Below are 12111 nucleotides of genomic sequence, written 5' to 3' on the forward strand. Positions count from 1 at the left end.
AATGGATGAAGGTGGCAAGTATGGATATGTACATGTGTATATATGTATATGTCTGTATGTACATACATGTATATGTTGAAATGTATATGTATATATGCGTGTGTGGGTGTTTATGTATGTGTATGTGGGTGGGTTGGGCCATTCCTCGTCTGTTTGCTTGTACTACCTCGCTAAAGCGAAGAGACAGTGGTTAAGTATAATAAATAATACATATATATTTTCAGAAGTACCTAATCTCATGCCTTGAAAGCCATTTTCTATTGAATGCATTTTGTTCAATAGACACTCAAATCTTGCAATTAATACTGGTCTCCCTTAAAACAATTTTCAATATATATCAACCAATTACCACAAATCATTTGTTATATCCATAGTAGCACCAACAATGCTATTGAAGAAAATTTCTTTTTCCAAATTGCTGGTGTGCTACACAGTGTACCTGAAAGTCAATGCTAAATATTAATTTCTACAACTGAGCAACAGAAAGTTAAATCAACTATTCAACAAAGTTCAAGAATGTTTTCTTCCATAATTTAATTTTCAACTTAAATCTTTAATATACAGACAAGATCATTTTTATGTGCAAGAAAATGCTCTCTAAGCTCTGTAAAGTATGTTTTAACATAAGCCCTGCTGGACCATATCTATGAAAGTCTTCATTGCATTTACAACTATGTAAGAATCATCTTTTGATGAACTTTCATGCAAGTAAAAATCTTATTCTTGCTGGATTCATTTTATAGATTTATCACTACATCCTCAAGTATTTAGAAGACTGGTAAACTAAACTAAACTTACTGTTATACAAAAGCATACTTCTATTATCAACTAAGTTCTCTCGAGTCTATGATGACCATGTAAAGTATGTTCAAACATAAGCAACACTGGACCATATCTATGAAAGTCTCTCGATTGCATTTACAACTATGATTCAAAAATTATCTTTTAATGAACTTTTATGCAAGTAAAAATGTTATTCCTCATTCAAAAATTATCTTTTAATGAACTTATTTTCTATTTTTATATATTTTGCTTTGTCGCTGTCTCCCGCGTTTGCGAGGTAGCGCAAGGAAACAGACGAAAGAAATGGCCCAACCCACCCCCATACACATGTATATACATACACGTCCACACACGCAAATATACATACCTATACATCTCAATGTACACATATATATACACACACACATATATACCCATGCACACAATTCACACTGTCTGCCTTTATTCATTCCCATTGCCACCTCGCCACACATGGAATACCATCCCCTTCCCCCCTCATGTGTGCGAGGTAGCGCTAGGAAAAGACAACAAAGGCCCCATTCGTTTACATTCAGTCTCTAGCTGTCATGCAATAATGCCCGAAACCACAGCTCCCTTTCCACATCCAAGCCCAACACAACTTTCCATGGTTTACCCCAGATGCTTCACATGCCCTGATTCAATCCACTGACAGCACGTCAACCCCGGTATACCACATCGATCCAATTCACTTTATTCCTTGCCCTCCTTTCATCCTCCTGCATGTTCAGGCCCCGATCACTCAAAATCTTTTTCACTCCATCTTTCCACCTCCAATTTGGTCTCCCACTTCTCGTTCTCTCCACCTCCGACACATATATCCTCTTGGTCAATCTTTCCTCACTCATTCTCTCCATGTGCCCAAACCATTTCAAAACACCCTCTTCTGCTCTCTCAACCATGCTCTTTTTATTTCTACACATCTCTCTTACCCTTACATTACTTACTCCATCAAACCACCTCACACCACACATTGTCCTCAAACATCTCATTTCCAGCACATCCACCCTCCTGCGCACAACTCTATCCATAGCCCACGCCTCGCAACCATACAACATTGTTGGAACCACTATTCCTTCAAACATACCCATTTTTGCTTTCCAAGACAATGTTCTCGACTTCCACACATTCTTCAAGGCGCCCAGGATTTTCGCCCCCTCCCCCACCCTATGATTCACTTCTGCCTCCATGGTTCCATCTGCTGCCAGATCCACTGCCAGATATCTAAAACACTTTACTTCCTCCAGTTTTTCTCCATTCAAACTTACCTCCCAATTGATTTGACCCTCAACCCTACTGTACCTAATAGCCTTGCTCTTATTCATATTTACTCTTAACTTTCTTCTTTCACACACTTTACCAAACTCAGTCATCAGCTTCTGCAGTTTCTCACATGAATCAGCCACCAGCACTGTATCATCAGCAAACAACAACTGACTCACTTCCCAAGCTCTCTCATCCCCAACAGACTTCATACTTGCCCCTCTTTCCAAAACTCTTGCATTCACCTCCCTAACAACCCCATCCATAAACAAATTAAACAACAATGGAGACATCACACACCCCTGCCGCAAACCTACATTCACTGAGAACCAATCACTTTCCTCTCTTCCTACACGTACACATGCCTTACATCCTCGATAAAAACTTTTCACTGCTTCTAACAACTTGCCTCCCACACCATATATTCTTAATACCTTCCACAGAGCATCTCTATCAACTCTATCATATGCCTTCTCCACATCCATAAATGCTACATACAAATCCATTTGCTTTTCTAAGTATTTCTCACATACATTCTTCAAAGCAAACACCTGATCCACACATCCTCTACCACTTCTGAAACCACACTGCTCTTCCCCAATCTGATGCTCTGTACATGCCTTCACCCTCTCAATCAATACCCTCCCATATAATTTACCAGGAATACTCAACAAACTTATACCTCTGTAATTTGAGCACTCACTCTTATCCCCTTTGCCTTTGTACAATGGCACTATGCACGCATTCCACCAATCCTCAGGCACCTCACCATGAGTCATACATACATTTAATAACCTTACCAACCAGTCAACAATACAGTCACCCCCCTTTTTTCATAGATTCCACTGCAATACCATCCAAACCTGCTGCCTTTCCAGCTTTCATCTTCTGCAAAGCTTTTACTACCTCTTCTCTGTTTACCAAATCATTTTCCCTAACCCTCTCATTTTGCACACCACCTCGACCAAAACACCCTATATCTGCCACTCTATCATCAAACACATTTAACAAACCTTCAAAATACTCACTCCATCTCCTTCTCACATCACCACTACTTGTTATCACCTCCCCATTAGCCCCCTTCACTGAAGTTCCCATTTGCTCCCTTGTCTTACGCACTTTATTTACTTCCTTCCAGAACATCTTTTTTATTCTCCCTACAATTTAATGATACTCTCTCACCCCAACTCTCATTTGCCTTCTTTTTCACCTCTTGCACCTTTCTCTTGACCTCCTGTCTCTTTCTTTCATACATCTCCCACTGAATTGCATTTTTTCCCTGCAAAAATCGTCCAAATGCCTCTCTCTTCTCTTTCACTAATAATCTTACTTCTTCATCCCACCACTCACTACCCTTTCTAATCAACCCACCTCCCATGCTTCTATGCAAGTAAAAATGTTATTCCTCCTAAACTCATTCTGTAAGAATGACTCATCACTAAATCATAAAGTATTTGGAAGCCTGGTAAATAAACTAAACTGGCACTTATATACAAACATACTTCTATTATCAACTAAGTTCTGTCGAGTCGGCAGTGGTCACGTGTGTTTCTTGCTGCTGCTGCTCCATATCATGCACTAAGGCCATTCCACATTCGTACAGAAGACACCTGGAAAATTAGTCAACAATGAAAAGAGCTTAATAAAACTAAATGCAAGGAGCACTGCTACTGCTATCAAGTTATAACTCACATATAATACTGCACCTATCATTTGTTGCCATATATATGTACTCCACCCAGTGCTGTAATTCTTACATTAACATGTATACCAACATGAGCTTGCTACATCATCATCTCTTCCCTAATCACCAAATATTTTCATAGTTTCAGATGCTAAAAGCTACCAAAACTAACTCCTCTCAAATATAATCAAAATCAGAAAACACAGCCTCAGCAGTACATACACAAAAACAAGAGTTTATACGTATCTGATTGCACAGATTGTGATTTTCCAAATCTTCAAGCCTCACCTACATGTGGACTGCAAGCACTATGTCCATAAACATATGTCTCACACAACACTAAACACTTGGCTCACACATCTCATTCTTTGCAACTCTATTTTCCTGCAGTAAGCACTATGAGTTAGCCCTGCCTTTTAGCACAATGGTAGGATCAATAGATATTTGAAATAGTTATGACCATTATGTAGTAGTAGGAGATACGAGCATTAGCTGGAAGCATTAGACAGAAGCAGTACACCACATCGTTCCCATTCACTCTATTCCTTGCACGCCTTTCATCCTCCTGCATGTTCAGGCCCCAATCACTCAAAATCATTTTCACTCCATCTTTCCACCTGAAATTTGGTCTCCCACTTCTCCTCGTTCCCTCCACCTCCAACACATATATCCTCTGCCTCTTATGAAATCATATTGTTCATCCTTCCTCTGCTGCTCGGTACTTGCCTTTACCCTCTCAATCACCACTCCCAAACAAATTGTCAGGTACAATTGACAAACCTCTTCTGAAATTGGAAAACTCAACCTTTGTCCCCTTGCTCTTGTACAGTGGCATTATACATGCATTCCACCAACCCTCGGATCTTCCTCTTGATCCATACATACGTTGAAAATCCTAAGTAACCAAATTACAACAGTCAACCCCAGTATGAAATTCAACCACAATACCATCCTTTCCAGATGATTTGCTACATTTCATCATGCAAGACTTTTGCATACTAGTTTCACCTAACTTCTTTCCATGACAATGACACATTGCATACTTCCTTAACCTGAACTCCATACATAAGCCACCCTTTCATCGACCACATGTAACCATCTTTCAAAATACTCATTCCATCTCCTCACCTCATTGCTACCTGTCACCACTTCATTTTCCCCTTTCACTGAAGTTATTTGTTTTCTTGTTTTCCTTGCACCATTTGATCTTCCAAAAACTCTTATTCACCCTGAAGTTTACCGATACATGCTCACCCCAGCCCTCGTTTATCTGCAGCCCTTTCACCTTCCTTTTGACCTCTTTCTCTGATACATCTCTCAATTGTTTGTACTCCTTCCTTGTAAGTGTTTCCCATATACCTCCCTTTTCGCTTCCACTCAACTTTGCTTCATCTTGTCACTTTTTACCCTTTCTCATGTACTTGTCTCCCACCTTGTGCTTGCACATGCCAACACTGCTTCTGTAAATACCTCCCAATTCTATTACTCCCTAGCTTCATTTATTCTTGCCTATTTGTTTGTCACTCTCATGGTATTTCTCACTTGTAAATTTTTTGAAGAAATTTTAGGATGTTGGCATGAATTGAGATTTTGTCATGTAGTTGGCAAAGATTGGATTACACATTTATGAAATTTTGCTTCTGGTAGATAAATTTCTAGATTCATGTTCCTATAGATATGTCTCTCTGACTACCATTCCCCTCAAAACTCTACAAGGGAATGGTGATGGCTAAAGTTTCCACTCGCTCTTTCTTTACATGCTTCCAACAGATACCATTCCACACATTCTTGCCTCATTTTTTCCCTCCAGTACTCCTTTAATCTATTTCTTCAGGTCACTGATGATGTTCCTCACACCAACCCCCTTACTTATACTTTCCTTGTAAACTCCTTTAGCTTTTTCTACAAGCCCGAACCACATCAGAGTAATGGCTTTAAAGGGATAGTGTGTTTTTTTCTTTATTATTGTATATCAAATTAGATTATGAATAGCTTTATCATAGAAATATATAAAGGAACTTAATGAAAATATATATTTAAAAGAACTTAACATTGTTGGACCATTTACTCTACAGTATAAACAGTGCTAGGTACCACCATCCATAGTTCTTTTCATAACCGGTGAATCCAGTGCTACTTCTTACCATTTGCTGCCTCAGTCTTAACAGGCCATTGGCAGAGGGAACTCTGGTTCAGTGTTTCAGAGGCTCCTGCTTAGTGTTCCTACCAACTACTATTGCTTAATGTGTTTACTTAATATTCCTGCTTCTTTTTTTGCAGGGAAAAAATGCAAATGAGTGGGAGAGGTATAAAAGAGAGGCAAGAGGTCAAGAGAAAGGTGCAAGAGGTGAAAAAGAGGGCAAATGAGAGTTGGGGTGAGAGAGTATCATTAAATTTCAGGGAGAATAAAAAGATGTTTTGGAAGGGGTTGACGTGCTGTCAGTGGATTGAATCAGGGCATGTGAAGCGTCTTGGGTAAACCATGGAAAGCTGTGTAGGTATGTATATTTGTGTGTGTGGACGTATGTATATACATGTGTATGGGGGTGGGTTGGGCCATTTCTTTCGTATGTTTCCTTGCGCTACCTCGCAAACGCAGGAGACAGCGACAAAGCAAGAAAAAAAAATATATATAATATATATAATATATATATATATATATATATATATATATATATATATATATATATATATATATATATCTATATATGTACATATATATATATATACCTCCTCCAACAGCACCACCAACCTCCCACACTTGAGCACGTGACACCTTGGGTAGAATAAAAGTTATTATCACCTCAAGTAATTCCTATATGCACACCACAAGACAAATGCTCCAAGAATCCAGCTCTGAATAATGCTTATGGTAACCTTTTGCCAAGTAATATGATGGATAGAGCCCTGTGTTTGCTCCCATACGATCTTGGAATGATATGATGTGTTGCGGAATGCATTACTTCCAGATAGTTGTACAATTATTACAACACAAGAGGTGGATGCTACTCAGATATATGAACTAGTCATTTTCATTCTTTATATCTACATGAGATTTATATCACAGGATACTATATGTCATATGGCTGATGACTTACTTTCATATCACCTGTACGAAGTAGAGGAAAAACCACAGTGCTACCCTGACCATCCATGTCCATACTTGCACGCATATCCACACCTGAGCTCAGTTCTCAGCCACCATGTGATGTATGGTCAAGTAACCATACACAGAAGCAAGCTGATGAGCACTTCAACATTCGACCAACAGAAGGCCAACTTGACATACATTTCATGCATCAAAGACAAACTTCATAATCAGAAAGTACCTATGTCTGAAAATTGTGGTAACTGGCTAAGGGTTTTATATGAAGTTAGTATGCCATATGAAAAAGAGAGGTTTGATGAAATTATTCAAAGGTATGAAAGAATGATGCATATAATACAAGCATATATGCCAGAATAGAAATGTAAATTTCACCTGCTGACTTAGCTTTGATTTCTGGATTTGTAGAAATGAAAAGATCTAGCAATACGAAAGACTATTCACTGTGCCACTGGGCACAAGTTGAAGAAACATCTGTTGGCTCTTATATTGTGTGCACTTATTACATCCCTTGTTATTGGAAGTGGAGTTACATATATTGTACAGGTGTACACTACTTCTGGTGCAGCTGAATATGTGTGGAGAAAAGTGATGGATGGATACTGTATCTTAAGAAAAGAGTTCAATGGTGGGATGTCAGAGCTTCAGAAATATAGTGAAACAAATTTAGAAGTTGTCTTATGCAGGAAACTTATGATAATGGAGAGGAAGTAAATTGGCTGCTAAAGTACTCAGTACCCATAAGAAAGACGATATGATAAAAGTCAAAAAGCATGTATTTGATCTTCAGTAAAGAAATCTAAATGTGTAATAACAGGAAAATGGAAAAGTAGGATTAGGACATGTAGATATTGTTTAGAAGTTAGTAAAGTTTTGGAACAGGATTAAGATGGTCATGACATATGGCAGGAGGCAGTTTATTTGAATTTCAATATATCAGTCATGTAACATTAATGAAAGAGAGGAAGATTAAAGGTATTTCACTACAGAGTACAAGGAGATAATATTTACTTTCATGTTTATTGAAAAATTGGCAAGCAAAGGTGAATGATACATGAGAGGAATGATATTATACTGAAAGATAAACAGGTTGAAATAAGAGATATTATACTGAAAGATAAACAGGTTGAAATAAGAGAACGGAATATGTGAATCCAGTAAACAGTTTACCACATTTTATTAAACATTATCAGAAGGATAAAGTAAATTATAGCAGGCACTAACCTCCTGCAGAAACCTGGCAATGGCTGCATTCCTCCTCCTAGCAGAGCGTATAGCTCTGTGAGCTTCAAGGGATCTCAGCAATTCAGTCTCCTTGTCTAGGACAGCAACCAGTGCTCTCCTACGCTGCTTTCCTTTTAGTGTTGCATTTCTCTGAGAAACTTGCTTTCTACGCCAGTTCTCTAGACGTGAGTACAGTTCTGTCATGGGTACTGGTTGATGCCATGCCTGCCAGGATATATGTATTGTTAAGCAGCAATATTAATGTACATTTGTAGATAATGGTGGGCTTGGGGCAGAGAAGGTGTATTGCTTAAGTTAGGCTATTCTTGAAGGATAGTTAGTTTATGGCATTTGTCCAATTTTCACACTTAAATCCTTTCATAATTCTTATCCTGCACTGTCATCTTTGACTCTGTTCTTGATTACATGGGGAATCAAGTGCATACAACCTTTTGCATCACCGACAGCTACCTGCAGATCATGTCCAGTATGTTAAATAAAACCTTTCACATTAATAGAAGCACTTCATAATGATTTTACTTCTCATGGTTAGTTAGTTCATCAAGCTAGACTAGCATAACGATGTATGTCGCCACCCTCACATACAAAATACCTCTTGTGTATGATCTAGATAGAAGGGAAGGTTGGGTGGATTGTTTGTATCAGGATTGCCAGAAAGCATTTGACATTGTTCTACACAGAAAGCTTAGAAGCTGGATCGCTGGGTAACAATAAGGGGGGAAACTTCTTAGATGCTGGATCAATGGGTAACAATAAAGGGGGAACTTCTTCTATGGATAGAAAACTACCCAAGTGAAAGGGAATAAAAGAGACATGTGAGAGGAGCCTTCTCAAAATGGGTTGAGGTTACCGGCAGAGAGGAAAGTGATTGGTTCTCAGTGAATGTAGGTTTGTGGCAGGGGTGTGTGATGTCTCCATGGTTGTTTAATTTGTTTATGGATGGGGTTGTTAGGGAGGTGAATGCAAGAGTTTTGGAAAGAGGGGCAAGTATGAAGTCTGTTGTGGATGAGAGAGCTTGGGAAGTGAGTCAGTTGTTGTTCGCTGATGATACAGCGCTGGTGGCTGATTCATGTGAGAAACTGCAGAAGCTGGTGACTGAGTTTGGTAATGTGTGTGAAAGAAGAAAGTTAAGAGTAAATGTGAATAAGAGCAAGGTTATTAGGTACAGTAGGGTTGAGGGTCAAGTCAATTAGGAGGTAAGTTTGAATGGAGAAAAACTGGAGGAAGTAAAGTGTTTTAGATATCTGGGAGTGGATCTGGCAGCGGATGGAACCATGGAAGCAGAGGTGAATCATAGGGTGGGGGAGGGAGCGAAAATTCTGGGAGCCTTGAAGAATGTTTGGAAGTCGAGAACATTATCTCGGAAAGCAAAAATGGGTATGTTTGAAGGAATAGTGGTTCCAACAATGTTGTATGGTTGCGAGGCGTGGGCTATGGATAGAGTTGTGCGCAGGAGGGTGGATGTGCTGGAAATGGGATGTTTGAGGACAATGTGCGGTGTGAGGTGGTTTGATCGAGTAAGTAATGTAAGGGTAAGAGAGATGTGTGGAAATAAAAAGAGCGTGGTTGAGAGAGCAGAAGAGGGTGTTTTGAAATGGTTTGGGCACATGGAGAGAATGAGTGAGGAAAGATTGACCAAGAGGATATATGTGTCGGAGGTGGAGGGAATGAGGAGAAGTGGGAGACCAAATTGGAGGTGGAAAGATGGAGTGAAAAAGAGTTTGAGTGATCGAGGCCTGAAAATGCAGGAGGGTGAAAGATGGGCAAGGAATAGTGAACTGGATCGATGTGGTATACCGGGGTTGACGTGCTGTCAGTGGATTGAATCAGGGCATGTGAAGCGTCTGGGGTAAACCAGGGAAAGTTGTGTGGGGCCTGGATGTGGAAAGGGAGCTGTGGTTTTGGGCATTATTGCATGACAGCTAGAGACTGAGTGTGAACGAATGGGGCCTTTGTTGTCTTTTCCTAGCAGTACCTCGCACACATGAGGGGGGAGGGGGATGGTATTCCATGTGTGGCGAGGTGGCGATGGGAATGAATAAAGGCAGACAGTGTGAATTGTGTGCATGGATATATATGTATGTGTCTGTGTGTATATATATGTGTACATTGAGATGTATAGGTATATTTGCGTGTGTGGACGTGTATGTATATACATGTGTATGGGGGTGGGTTGGGCCATTTCTTTCGTCTGTTTCCTTGCGCTACCTCGCAAACGTGGGAGACAGCGACAAAGCAAAATAAATAAATATATGGTGGTATGGTATAATAACTTACTTGAGAGCAGCCATTCCTATTAATTACATACAACAGCAGGGACTTCTATTTTCTTGAATGATGTCTTCTCACTACATCATACAATAGGACTGTAAAAAATAATACATGAGAGGTTGACATAGGATACATGTGTCAATTCAGAAACTTCCATTACTAGTATATGCTTTCATGATTATCCTAATACAACTATGCTTATCAGATCTTTATATCTTACTTGGTGCTGACCAGAAAGATATAAAACCATCCCTCTCCAAGGTATAAGTAATCATTTGGGAAATAAATGACAATATGGTATAGTAGTACTTACTTAACATCAGCCATTCCTGTCAGTTATATACAACTGACTTGTGACCTTGAATGTTGACATCACATCATACAACAGGCCTGGAAAAAATAAAAATTCAGAAACAGATATTGTTGAAGAAAGGAAAAAACAAAACAATGCAAGTGTGTGGTGTGGTGTGTGTGTGTGGTGTGTGTTTGTGTGTGTGTGTGGTGGGGAAGATGCAAAGAACTGCAGCTGCTTACGCAAAGAGTTGCAATAATTGTAGTCTACTACGATATTTTTATCCCTTGCTACTTCCTGAAACTAATTATCAGATATGTTACTATCCACTACAACATATGCTAAAATATGCATGCAATATTAGTAAAGTTAACAGTAACATATGCATAATACCATTTCTAAACCAATAAAACAAAGTTGTCAAGTCATGTCAGTCACTCTGTCAAATTGAGTCATGTCAAAAAATCACCAGACATGAAACATCCTCAGCACGTATCAGGAACACTCGGAGAGGATATCTTCTAATGATCTCGATGATGGTTTGGAAGATCAGGTGGATGACCCTTGCGACTGCATTTGTCCTGCTCCTGCAAAATGAAAGTGAATAGTCTCGTATTACAAATCAACGTCATTTGTTAAATGCAGATATTCTCAACATTGCCAACGTAAGCAGTTTCTCCTTTAAAATCAATTATAATTCTCAATATATTTATCAACTAGTTACCACAAAACCAAAAATACTGACATACCCATGAGTACAAAAGAAAATTGGGTACACTTCCTAAACTGTACATAGGATAAGCAGATTAATTAACATGTTCTCTCTTGTGCATATGCTAGAAATTACATATTCCGCAGCTCTGTATGCCAAACCACAAGCAACCTACTTAACTGTACAATAAATTAACTGCATATTTCCTTTACAAGAAATATGGGTGATAAATGAAACGTCTCATCCATACATCATTGGAATTACTGTAACTTAACCATTTTTACCCTCCCAGATAGTGAAATCTTATCCCATACATTCCTCTATGCTCCATTACCATTAAGACAACCATTTTTACCCTCCCAGATAGTGAAATCTTATCCCATACATTCCTCAATGCTCCATTACCATTAACCAGAACCCCTTTCTGGCTCCTGTAGCTTCATAGCTGCACTATTTCCAGTAGCACGGAAATAATGGGGCTCCTTTAAAGTAGCAAGTTCATCACTGAGAATGAAATTCTTTTGTCAACAGACTATTTAGTTTTGCCTAATGTCACTTAATCACAGTCAGGACATAACTGATGGTTTAACAGCAAACTACACAATTATTTCCGCTATGTAAGTACAGGTATAGATTTCAAGTCTCCAGTGATATTCTAAAAGGATTATCCCCATATTTCAAAATAATCCTCGACAACTGCCTTATTTAATACCATTAAATAAAATCATGCTTCAGGC

General features: G+C 39.0%; 1 long non-coding RNA gene across 6 annotated transcripts in view; it reads right to left on the reverse strand.

The window, feature by feature from the left end:
- Positions 1–12111, reverse strand: part of LOC139764782 (uncharacterized) — a 52931-nt gene that overhangs the window by 40235 nt on the left and 585 nt on the right. For 4 of the 6 annotated variants that reach the window (XR_011716471.1, XR_011716469.1, XR_011716466.1 and 1 more), the window contains exons 2-5: positions 10684–11249; positions 10377–10465; positions 8079–8303; positions 3567–3674 (exon numbers count right to left, since the gene is read on the reverse strand). This is a non-coding gene — a long non-coding RNA (uncharacterized lncRNA). The remainder of the gene's footprint in view (positions 1–3566; positions 3675–8078; positions 8304–10376; positions 10466–10683; positions 11250–12111) is intronic. The other 2 variants (XR_011716468.1, XR_011716470.1) reach the window with 2 other exon arrangements.

The sequence above is a fragment of the Panulirus ornatus genome, chromosome 51 (genome assembly GCF_036320965.1).
Source record: "Panulirus ornatus isolate Po-2019 chromosome 51, ASM3632096v1, whole genome shotgun sequence".
NCBI lineage: Eukaryota > Metazoa > Arthropoda > Malacostraca > Decapoda > Palinuridae > Panulirus > Panulirus ornatus.